The following is a 12,251-nucleotide window of genomic DNA, read 5'->3' as shown; positions in this document are numbered from 1 at the left end:
TTTATTATTAGCAAGGCTAGACCCGATCGGGGGGCGGGGGGTCGTCCAAAAACATCCCCGATGAAATATTTTCACAGCAAGTGGAGAAGGGAGCAGGGGAGGCGTCCCAAAACACGCCTGATGAAATGCACTTGCACACACACACACACACACACACACATACAAAAAGAAAAAAAAAAAACAGGAGTGGGGCATGGGCACATCTGAGCAGTAAACTGAGCAGAGGAAGAGGGCATTATATTAATACAGTCAAATAGCTGCACTTACTTTTGGTTTTTGTTGACTTTAGGAGTGTTTTCAAAGGGCCTGTTGGAGGTGGCTCATTCACTTTAAAGAGGCCCTTGAGAATAACTGTGTTCTTCAAGTGGAACAACAGCAGTTTATCTCTTCACCTTCGACAGCAGGGCTGACTAAGACAGACCCTGCTCCCTTTTTATCTAGCTGTTTTCATGATTTACTTATATTTTTTTAGCTCCATCATCACACTTTAAAAATCCACTTCTGAGCACTTTGATGTTGATCTAACAAATTTAGAATTGATTTATTAAATCTGGCCTAAGCATACGTTCATTCACTTCCTCAGTTAAAGTTAGACAAGAAGATCAAGTCAAGTCAGATCAAATGTGTTTTATTCATATGGCACATTTAAATCAACAGAAGTTGCACTAAAATGCTTTCCAGACAAAAGCATTAACATTCCAGATCTCCAAAAACCTCATTTCAAGACACAATATTGCACCAGAATTCCCAGCTAAGGCCAGTGTTTGGCTAGGTTTAGTAAGCTAACTTTAGTGGTGTTAAAGGTATTCACATTCTATTTATCCTTAGCACATCCTTTTAAAGTACTAAAGTACCACTACTTTAAAACAGCCCTTACAGGACATTTTAGTTAAAAACACAATGATCCAGGTGGTGCTGTGAGCAGTGTTGGGAAGGTTACTTTTAAAATGTATTCCATTACAGAATACAGAATACATGCCCCAAAATGTATTCTGTAACGTATTCCGTTACGTTACTCAATGAGAGTAACGTAATCTGAATACTTTGATTACTTAATATATTATCATGCTGTTTACAACTACATGAATGTACTATTGCTGTGATTTATTACTGTTACTGAAGGTCCGCGGCTCCAAACCGTAGTAAAGGGACCTCTGGCTAATACGGTGGGTTCTGTGTCGGGCTCATAGCCGAAAACTAGCTTTACTTTGTTGTCTGGGTCAACTTTGCTTGTGAGACAGAGAGAGGCGTTGAAAGGCTGCTCCAAAGGAACTTATTGTTTTTGGAGGAAAACACGAACACGGTGTACAGTCGAGTCTTAATAGCTTACTTACAACTGGGCTCGTCAGGCTCTCTTCTTGGCTGCAGTGGTTATTATTATATTTACATGCTTCCAGCTCCCGTTTTTGCTCGATGACAGCTCGTACTTTTCCTTTTTCTCCCTCCCTCGCTCACAGACACATAACGGGTATGGCAGTCCATTCTCCCTGCAGCACGGACTACACTGCCTATGATGCTACATTCTTTAGAGCTATACCTGTAGCATTCTGCCTATTAGCTTAGCACAACAACAACAGGCGCTCTCTCACCCAGGAAACACGCAGAGAGAGGGCGTCACCCTGTAACCATGGCAACCGTAACGCTGCCGCCTGGAACAACAGAACGTAGCTGTCAAACAAAACCCAAACAGTCCTGACCCGCCACAATATGAAACAGGGAAGTACCGCCGTGTAATCCATTTATTTCAACAAAGTAACTGTATTCTAAATACCACCTTTTTAAACGGTAACTGTAACGGAATACAGTTACTCATATTTTGTATTTTAAATACGTAACGGCGGTACATGTATTCCGTTACTCCCCAACACTGGCTGTGAGTGAGCGCCTAGCAACAATGGAGAAAAAACTAAATAAAAACACCCTCTTTTTAACCTGAAAGAGTCAGACCCAAGGAATCTATTACAGAGGGGTGACCAGCTTAATTATGTTAGTTTTTTCTTCTTCTTTTTCATATGATTGATTATCTGATTTGGATAAAATTCTAAAAAGGGTGAAAAAAAAAAATAGTCACAACTGCTCTAAATAGTTACTGATGATAATCCTAAAACTTGAAAACTGTAAATGTAAATGGACACTAAATGTTTTTCTGTATTAAATAAATCCTATAATTAAATTGCATTTAAAAAAGGCTAAAAAAACATCAGGATCAGAAAAAGAACGTAGCTGTGCAGTCTTTAGTTGTGTAGTTAATGGGACACAGAGGGACAGTCGCTGCACACGCGCACAAACACGGGCATGCACGCATACACCTGTGCAACACGATCACCCAACCATCCCTGCCTGCGCCATCGGCTGGTGTGTCGACCACAAAACATTCATGAAGAATGTTACTCGCCACACAAACACAAGCTCCATCTCGATCTATACTCTGCATTTTCCCCTCGTGCACGCATATGCACACACACAGAGTCACCCGTTTACCTGTCCCCTGCTCAAAGCTCTCTGCTCTCCACGTTTGTATGAGTGGTTATCGGGATGGTAACTCTATCCCCTTCCTTTCATGTAAAATACATTGTGCCGAGCCTCCACCCTCCAGCCCTCCCTCCTCCTACACCCCACAGTTCCCCAAGCCTGGGGAGGTGTAAATCTATCCCTCTCTTTATGCCTCCAAAAATGCCCCTTTTTCAGGTGTAGTAGGAAGCTATAAAGGAGGGGGAAAAAAGTGAGGGAGTGAAAGGAGAGAACAGTTTGTGGAGCAGGGAGAAGGAGGAGGTGTTTGGGTGAAATAGGTACTCTCCGAAAACCCCTCTCACTCTCTCTCCCTCCATGTCTTTCTAGCCAGGTATACTTCGCTTCACCTGGCCATGCTTACATAAATTTGCCAGCCTGGTGTTGTTCACAACTTTAACTACATAGAAAGAGAGCCTAACTCACAACACCGAGTGACTTGCGATGTCTTTAGCAAACCATGCCAGGGGAATATATTTGTACTAATATGATGAAGTTGGACAGCATAACTAACCGCAGTGAAAGATTTCACCAAATAAATAGTTATTGTTACAACAAGCAGTAGCTACGTTATGCTAATCAATTAAAGACATTTAAAAATATAAACAGTTAAATACAAATATAAATGAAGCCAGCAAAATGTTGCACAATACTGTGTTCTAAGCTGTTCTGTTATCAGCTTCTCTAAAGGTAAACTGAGACTTTTTTTAATATAAAAATACATAAAAAACAAGTTTTTTTTATTTCTCCTTTCTAACAAGCTTGCTGACAAAGGTCAGAATGAGCCACTAAAGGCTAAGTGGGATGCCTACAAGGAATCAATGACTATCGCCCGCCTCGTGGATCTAGTTTTTGTTCCATGCGGCTCGCTGATAAAAGTTGCACTTTTACAATAAAACTGTTTTTCTTTTTCCATTTAAGTCTTATCACAGTATAAATTCTGGGCGTTTATGTTTAAGCAAAACCGCAGATATCATTAGTGCATCTTACTAATCTTGAAGTCCCAAGCGTTTGTTTTTATTCAGTCGAACTGCGGTAGTAAATCCACGTGTTTGGGGGAGGAAGAGCTACAGAGGGGAACAGACCAGTCTCCATGCTGCTCACCGTGCTGGTGGTCTTCATATCGCCTATTTAAATTGGCTCCTCATTGTCTCAGGGAGTGACGGATCACAGACACGATTTAATGCAGCTTTACTCAGTGGAGACAAATGAAAAGTCAGTGATGGATGTGTGTGTGCGTGTGTGTGTGTGTACACTGGTTCTGGGTTGTTAATAGTGCGTTTGGCCTCAACTGGCCCAGCTCAGCTAATCTGATGAGAGTGATTAAAAAAACAACTGGGAGAAACTTAAACCACTCCATGGCTGACTGCGTGCACGGACACACACACACATACTGAGCACATCACTCAACTACTTAGTGGTATAGAACCACACTCCAGAACAAACACCTTAATATGAAGTTCTTGAAAGTCTGACAGTAGGTCAGATAAGTGGACAATGAACTGGAAGGATCAGTATAATTTAAAATGCTATTTAATCGACTGTCGGTTAACCTTTTTCAGACACAATGATTAATCAGTGACCCTTAATTGATCTAAATGACAATATTAAGTATGCATCATTAAGTGACTCCCATATCCGGCTGCATTGCGATTTAGTATGCTGTTTAAAGGACCAATGTTAAATTTTATTAAAAGAAAATTCAGCACAATGGCAAACTAATTTGCAAATTTCCCTGCATGTAAGGTAATATAAGTAATTTTCACGCAATTATTTTTCTTTTGTCATCTTTTCTCCACCTGCATTAGCTTTATCCCCATAAATCGCTGGTTTAGACCCCATGATGCAGTCGTAAAAATTATGACTAGAATATATGAAACTCCTGGGAAGTGTGATATGAATGTAAAAGCCTTGAGGTGAAAGAGAAGGAATATGAGTTTTCACAGTAAGTGAGAAGACTTTTCTGGACCGTGGTGTTATAAGCTGTTCTAAAAGCCTTGATCAAGCAATCTGCCTAACTTGGAACCATTTTACCTAGCCAATATTCCACTTTTTCATTTTTTTAATGGTGTTCTATTTAAACATACTGGTGACCCTTTCTCTCGCGTCATGACCTTGGACAGATAGATTGAATTTTAATTATAAATTACATTTTAAACAGAAAATAGAAAGAGGTTTTTAAAGGGCAGAGGTCTTCAGAGTTTTTATTATCTGAACAACATGTGATTGCGGCCCAAGTCATCTAGACTTGGTCGAACCGGGACAACCATCCCGAGGCTTTACTGAGAATGGCCCAATAAAGAGAAAATATCCAGTGAGCTACAGATGTTCAGGTGAAAATGTCTTGTTGATGCCAGAGGTCAGAGGAGAATGCCTTGGAACTTAACTAGTCATTCCAACCATGCATAAAAACATCTGAATGGACAACAAGATAAAGCAGATAGGCTACAGTAATAAAAAACCCCACTCCTGACAGCAAAGAACAGGAAACGGAGCCCACTTTTCACACTGGCTCATGAAAATTGAACAACTGAAGATTAGAATAACTTTGCCCGGTCTGATGAATCTCATTTTCTGCTGCAACGTTCGGATGTTAGGCTCAGAATTTGGGGTACACAGTGTGAAAGCATGGATCCATCCTGTCTTGTACCAGAAGTTCAGGGTGGTGCTGGTGTAATAGTGTGGGGGATATTTTCTTAGCACACTTGTGAGCCTTCTAGTACCAACTGAGCATGATCACAGCCTAGCTGATATTTTAGCTGACTGTTATTTTTTGCTCTCTTTATAACTACAGTGTACCCATCTTCTCATGGCTACTTGCAGCAGGATAACACACCACAGCACAAAGTTCAAAGAATTTCAAATTCATTTCTTGAACATGACATTGAGTTCACTGCCCTCAAATGGCCTCCACAGTCACCGGATCGCAATCCAATAGAGCGCCTTTGGGATGTGGAAGAACAGGAGAATCACATCATGGATGTGAGGTTGATAAATCTGCAGCAATTGTTTGATGCTCTCATAAATCTCTGAGAAATGTTTCCAGCACCTTTTTGAATCTATTTCATGAGGAATTATGGCCATCCTGAAGACATTTGGTAGTCCAACCTAACACTAGCAAGGTGTACCTAATAGTGTTCTTCAACGATTAATAAAGGCGACACCAGATCCTTGTTAACATTAAAAAGGTTTGGCCTGCTATGATAAGCTACAGCCAGAGTGGAAGAAAATGCTGTCTGGGTCTGGTTCTATACTAATGTTTCATAGTGTGACATGAAGTAAGTTGTTATCACAAGCCATACAAAATATTACCTTCTGCCCAGGCTACAGTATGAAAACCAAGGACTTAACAGAATGGATCCAAAATAAATCCACCGATATGTATGAATGCGATGAAACTAAAGGGAAAGAAATAAAGCAGCGAGTTCTCTGCTGGTGTGCGAGACCTAAAGAAACTCAACACCAGCCTCAAGCAACACCCCCATCGCCAACCTGACCACAGCTACCGCACCCCCTGTTTGGTCTTCATACCGTAGCCCCCTCCCCCCTCAAATATACCGCCCCCCCCCCAAAGCACCTTGACATCCCAAAGGGAAACAAAAATCAATGGGATGTGCGTGCGTCTGGGAAGACATCAGGTAGGGAAGAAAAAAACCGAAAAGCAAAAAAAAAATGTGCATGCAACTACTTGTGTTAAGGCTGAAAGACTAGACGGTCTAAATATCCGTGGTGGTCATCACTGGAGGTGGTGTGTGTGTGGGGCAGCAGCAGCAGCGGCATCAATAATTAAAGCTAATCTCATTAGGCCTCAGATCCCTTTCAGACGCTTTTAATTAAATGATGAATGGCCTCCCAGCTGCCTGTTAAATAATGCTGCTCATGACATCACAGTGTGCATGCATGCGAGAGGTACAACATAAGGTAGATATCCTTAAAAAAAAAAAAAAAAGGGACACAAGGAGAGACTTTCAGTGCAGAGAAAGGTATGGTCTCTCTCGCACACACCCACACATGCAAACACCATCTGCTCATGGATTCTTTATGCGGCTGATTATTAGAAGTTACGGCTGGCCTATGCACCACGGAGAGCGAACAGGAGTTAAATGTCTCAGAAGTGGCAAGCTGTTCCATCATACCAGGCCTTGAAACACTTCATATCAACTTCCTAATAAAATCACTCACAATACCAGATGTCTACAAAAAAGGAAGACAGATTGAGGGGAGAGAGAGAGTATGTAAGTGTAAAAAAAAAAAAAAAAAAAAGATGGTCAAGGAGCTTAAAAAAAAGAAAAAAGAAAAAAGGGTCAGTGAGGAGTTCGGTGGGTGTGAGGAGGATAAAGATAAAGGAAAACAAAGAAGGAGAGACACGTAGACTACAGAGTGAACTTGGAGAATGAGAGCAACAGGTAAAGCAGAGGACAGGTAAGGGTGCCAAACCGCCTAGGGCTCGCAATAGCACGGACGCCGCTACGAGAACACCCATAATCCTGTTTCTCATCCCCCCCCCCCCCCCCCCCCCGCTCTCTCCCTCTCTCTATCCTTCCATCCACCCCCTCCTCCCTCCCCACCCTCGCTCTTGGGCTTGCTCTGTATCGGATTGCTGACTTCACAATAGGGCCTGAATCATCACTCTGTAGCCAGAGAGACACAGAGAGAGACGAAGAGGCGGGTAGGCCGGCGGGGAAAGAGAAGGTGGGACAGACAGTCAGTCAGACAGATCGAAGAAAAAAAAAGAAAAAAAATCAAGGACATGGAGCAAAAAAAAAAAAAAGAAGAAGAAGAAGAAGAAGAAAAACACAACAAAACCAAAAACAACAACAACAAAAAAAAAAGACTTAATTTTTTCTCTTTGGATATCACTGCTGCAATGATGCAGTTCAGATGTGGTCGCAAAAAACCAAAACCAAAAAGTCTTTCATGAATATTAAGATTAATAAATTATTTTTTTACTTTCAGTGTATCCAGTCATTGTTCTACTCCATGCAGAACTTTAGGCTAACACCAGCACCAAATACAAAGCACAAACATATAAGAAATGAATATTAATATTATTTTAATGTATTCAGGAAGGAATACTCTTAAGAGACAGGAAAGCACGAATTGCACACAAATGCAAAATTCCAATTCCAAACTGTCAGATTCGATGAAAAACTGAAGATCTTTTGGTTTTAAATGGATTTTTTAAAATATGTGACTTGGCCATGCTCGTGACTATGAACACTAATAATATAAGACATTAATCTCTGCTTAAAACAAGAAACAAAGTAGCAGATAATGAAAACAGCCATTAGTTGTAGCAATAGTCAAGTCAGCACAGAGACACAGGTCACAGCCTCGCCGACCCCTCTCTCCCACCTCTCTGATTCTGCGCTGCTGCAGAGAAAGAAATCCAATCTCCCAGCAGAGCAACAGAGGAAGTTCTTGCGGCAGGCGAGGCAGAAGGTTCCTCCGTTACCAAAGCACAATTGTTGCAATTTCATTTCCTTCCCAGCAAAATGAGGAAATATGCTCCTCTTTTTGGAACCAATGGCAGATGAGCATTAGCCAGAAGTTGGGGCCGAACAAAAGGTGGGCTATATCGACGGCTCTATTTATGGAAGTTACTGCAAACAAAGAAGAAAATGTTTTACTATTTTAATAATTACTTCTTCTTGGGGTTATGCTTTCACATTTTAAACGTGTTTTGTCTTTACGGAGCAAATTCAAAGCATCAGTTCAGCACGTCAGTTACAAAAAAAAGAAAAGAAAGAAATAATAACCAACTATGTTAAAATGTCACATCTGGCAATATAGGGATTTTCTTGAGAAGTCTCAGAGTAATCAATAAAGTGATGAGTCTTGGCAAGAAATACATAGCCCTGATTGACTTCCATTAAACAAGCATGGCCACAGTATTAGACAGTCTCCACTCAGATGACCTCAGCCAACCCACACCACAGAGAGTATATGCGTATAACAGAGAAAGAAACACCTACACACTCGTACTCTCACACACCAGACACTAAAGCACACATATCATGTGGTTTCCTGTCTGGTGTGTTCTTCTAGAAAACCCACGCCACTTGCTCTGGCTTCTAGATGGATTCTCCAGTCTGTTTTGGGGGCTTTGACTCTGTCAGGCTTTGAGTGGCTCAGGGACTGTCTGTGACCCGCTGACCTCACACCTAGCTGCCTTTCTCTGGCCAGACAGACTCTCACTCTATTCTCATATACGAGTTATAAATTATCTGTACCAAAGCATGGACTGAAGGGCTTTTGGCGAAAGACAGATGTTTTGGTTGTTTCACGCGTCTTAAATAATAACAATGTGAACACACAAAGCTCGGTAGAAGTTCTTTTTCCAAAAGTAAGATCCTGTATCAACGATCACCTGTGCTGATTTTGCCCATTTTTCAACATTTGGCAAAGAAGAACAAAAAAAAGACTGATTCAATTACTTAAATTCAAAGAGGGGAGGAAACAACACACAGTAAAATAATCAATTATTCATTGTTTGCTATGCAATAACACATTATAACAGTTTAAAGTTTGGTCATAAAATAATGTTAAAAGGGGGTTGGGGTGTTTTTTTTCCCTCTGCAGGTTACATGAAGGCTAACATAGTGAACAACCCTCCCTTCACAGCACCAGGACGATTCATGTTATGGATGCACTAAGCCAAGGAAAAACACTGTGCTGTGCACTTCCCTACATCTTTATTACAGTAACGCGCAACTATGCAATGCCACATGGGTGGAGCCGTTGGGAATCTGTTGTGAGTCTTATCCATTGTTGCATCAGTGCAACAACAGGTTTAGCTTATTTAGCGGTTCAGGTGCTGATGGGTGATTTAGTGACTGGGGAAAGAAGTCCTTTAGAGATGAAACATGTGTCCAACTGTTTGACACACCTTTCAGTGAATTTCTCCAGTTTAATGTGATTCTCCCCCCCCCCACACACACACCATTTAGATCAAACGGTGTTGCCATGTTAAGCCCGATTTAACTCATTGGCCAAAAACTAGCATTTCCCGCTAAAATTGTAAGTACTTACCATATTGGGCTCATGCTAAAGTTTGTAGCTTTAACAATATACTGTTTAGTCAACCTGAATACCACATTAATATAAACCTTGGGATGGAGGCTCAGAGTTTGTCGGTCCTTGAAAGGCATTCCTTCAATTAAATATATGTACATATTGAAATTCTTCTGCATGCAATCTTAAAACTATCATAACTCCTGCTATTTTGCTATGATTTTCTAAATCTGCTCTCATTTGCTTGGTTTTCTTGTCACGGTTTCTCTGCAACTGCATGCAGTGCAGTTTAATATCATTTAGCATTTATTGTCTACATTGTGCATGCCATATTTTGTATCCTGCCCTCCCTACTCCTCTGCCTTCTCCTGTGCTGATTTTACTCAAAATAATCTGCAGCGTTTCTTGCACAGAGAGAGAAGACTCACTCAGCAACACTCAGCTGTCAGCTACACATAAATCTTACGAGAAGCACTGTACACCAAGCTGAAATTGAAGTGCCCCTCGGTGCCCCAGCTAGGATGCCAGCCTACCAGAGGGATGCCAGTGGGGTAGCTGTTACACTCTACACTTCAGTGATCTGTCCCGTTGCCGGGCAGATTTTGAAACGGCCATCTATGACGCCAGTGCAATCTTAGCAAGCAGGGTTGGGCTGTAGTCATATTAAGCTACTGCTGCTGCATGTAAGTTTGTGTGAATGTGTCTGTATGGGGTTGTAGGGGTGAAAGAGGGGTGCAACCTGACCCCTTTCCTTCTCCTACTTGGTCTCTCGCTCTGTGTCTCACGCACATGCACACACACTAGGACAGCTGCCATACTAGGGGCCTCTCCCAGTGCACCAGAGGAAAAGGCTAAAGCTAAAAGAACCCTTTCCCCTCGTGTTTCAGACGCTTTTTCCTTCTTCTCCATCTCTCTTACTTTTTTTCCCTTCAGGTGGCTCAACATTTTAAATCCTGCAAAGCTCCCTGGGGTCAACAAATGCTCCTGCTCCCCCATCTCTCACTGCTTCCACCTCCACCAAGCCAAAGACCGGAGACTTCAATCGGAGGTCTGTTGGATCAGGAGCTCTTGAGACTGTGTGTGGAGTTTGTATGCGTTTTCTGTTTTCTGTGTGTGCACTGAATGACTGACGCTGATCTGTCGTTCCAATCTCCTTAATGTTCACAGCTGAATTCAAATACAAATCGTTGTATTCGTCGACATCATCTCGCAGAGCATCACCTAAAAACAACAGCTTTTCTCCAAAGCGAAACAAAATATGCGACAACAGGTGGAGCAAAACACCTCAAGAAGCTGTAAGCAGCACTTCGGAGCGAACCATTGCGAGTGCCATCTCAGGCTCCTTTCCAGCGCTCCCAGAGGACCCCAGACGGCAGGCTGGCTCTCGACAGGCAGGCGGCCAGAGAGGACGCCTGACCATAACCCAGATGACGTGCGATGGATGTGGTGGGAAAAGGGCGGGGTGGAGGAAGTAAGGGTACTTTAAAGGGTAAAGAGGAGGAGTGGGGGTATTAAATATCAACAGACAACTCCCCGAAACCTTGTGTGTGAGGTCTGAGTTGTTTTCTTAGTCACCCGAGACACGCCTATTTCAATGAAGGAGTGCGGGGAAAGAATTAGCCAATTTCAGTTTAAAGACTAAAACCAAAAGGAAAGCTTGAAAATTTTTTTACAAGTATAGGATACGTTTATAATTTAAAATGTTCAGTCAGACGTTAAAGCTGTCATTCATACTTAGAATCAAAGGTTTAAAGGTTCAGCTGTAATCAGACTGAAACAATACGAGCAAAGCTGCAAATTAAATTTCCACTTAAAGCCTTGAAAAAGAGGTTAAATGTATTTGAGGTTGACATATTTTGTACCGTTTTTAAAAGGAAAAATGGCATATGTCAGCTGGTTTAACAGTTTCAAAACTGCAGTTTTCTTTATCTTTTTGATAAACCTTTGAAATTAGACTGCAGTTCAAAGTTTACCCATATATCTGAAAACAGTGGCCACCTTATAGTAATTCAGTCTCAGTCCTTAAGTACAGTTACAGCATATTGTCGGGTGTTAGAACTGGAACTAATGACCCCAAATATCACTCAATTTTTCCAATAACTGAAAGTAGTATTAGTGCAGGGCTATTATATTGACCTGTATTGATTTTAGCTATGTCCACATGTGAAAACCATATACCGAGTTTCCTAAATACCAACAACCCTGAATTCTCCCATTGTCCAAGTTACAAAGTAAGCTTTGGCCCCTTTACAGAAAATGCTGAGCCAGTCACAAATCTGAGCCTATAAAACCATCGAACTAATAAAAATCTCTGTCCTTGCTCCGATATCTCATTTCCAACACGAACAATTAATCAATGTCTTTGAGCCGCAGCTCAAATTCACTTATAGATGATATCACTGCCCTATTTAAAGTAGGTGAAGTAACTGTGGAATATGCACATCAATATTTGATGTCGCGATAGCGGCAAGACAAGATGGATGTTTTTCTCTGTTCTCTCTTTATTTCTGTGTTTTTGTGTTCTTTAGTGTGCGCGCCTGTGTGTGCGCGCGCGCGTGCATTTTATGTATGAGTGACATGTACTCCGCTGGGGTCCGCCTGTAATCCAACCTGAAGTGAGGCTAACAGAGCAGCACAAAAAGTCGGGGGGGGGAAAAAAAAAAACAACATACTTCGTGGGCTCTGTCCCACTTTGCGCTATTATTACTGTCGAGGCTGGCAGGTCAGAG

General features: G+C 41.7%; 1 protein-coding gene across 4 annotated transcripts in view; it reads right to left on the bottom strand.

The window, feature by feature from the left end:
* Positions 1–12,251, bottom strand: part of eya4 (EYA transcriptional coactivator and phosphatase 4) — a 51,977-nt gene that overhangs the window by 34,996 nt on the left and 4,730 nt on the right. The window lies entirely within an intron of this gene.

Source organism: Neolamprologus brichardi, chromosome 15 (genome assembly GCF_056152115.1).
Source record: "Neolamprologus brichardi isolate AB-2024 chromosome 15, ASM5615211v1, whole genome shotgun sequence".
NCBI lineage: Eukaryota > Metazoa > Chordata > Actinopteri > Cichliformes > Cichlidae > Neolamprologus > Neolamprologus brichardi.
Note: the sequence above shows the minus strand (reverse complement) of the source record. Positions and strands in the feature narration are given on the sequence as shown.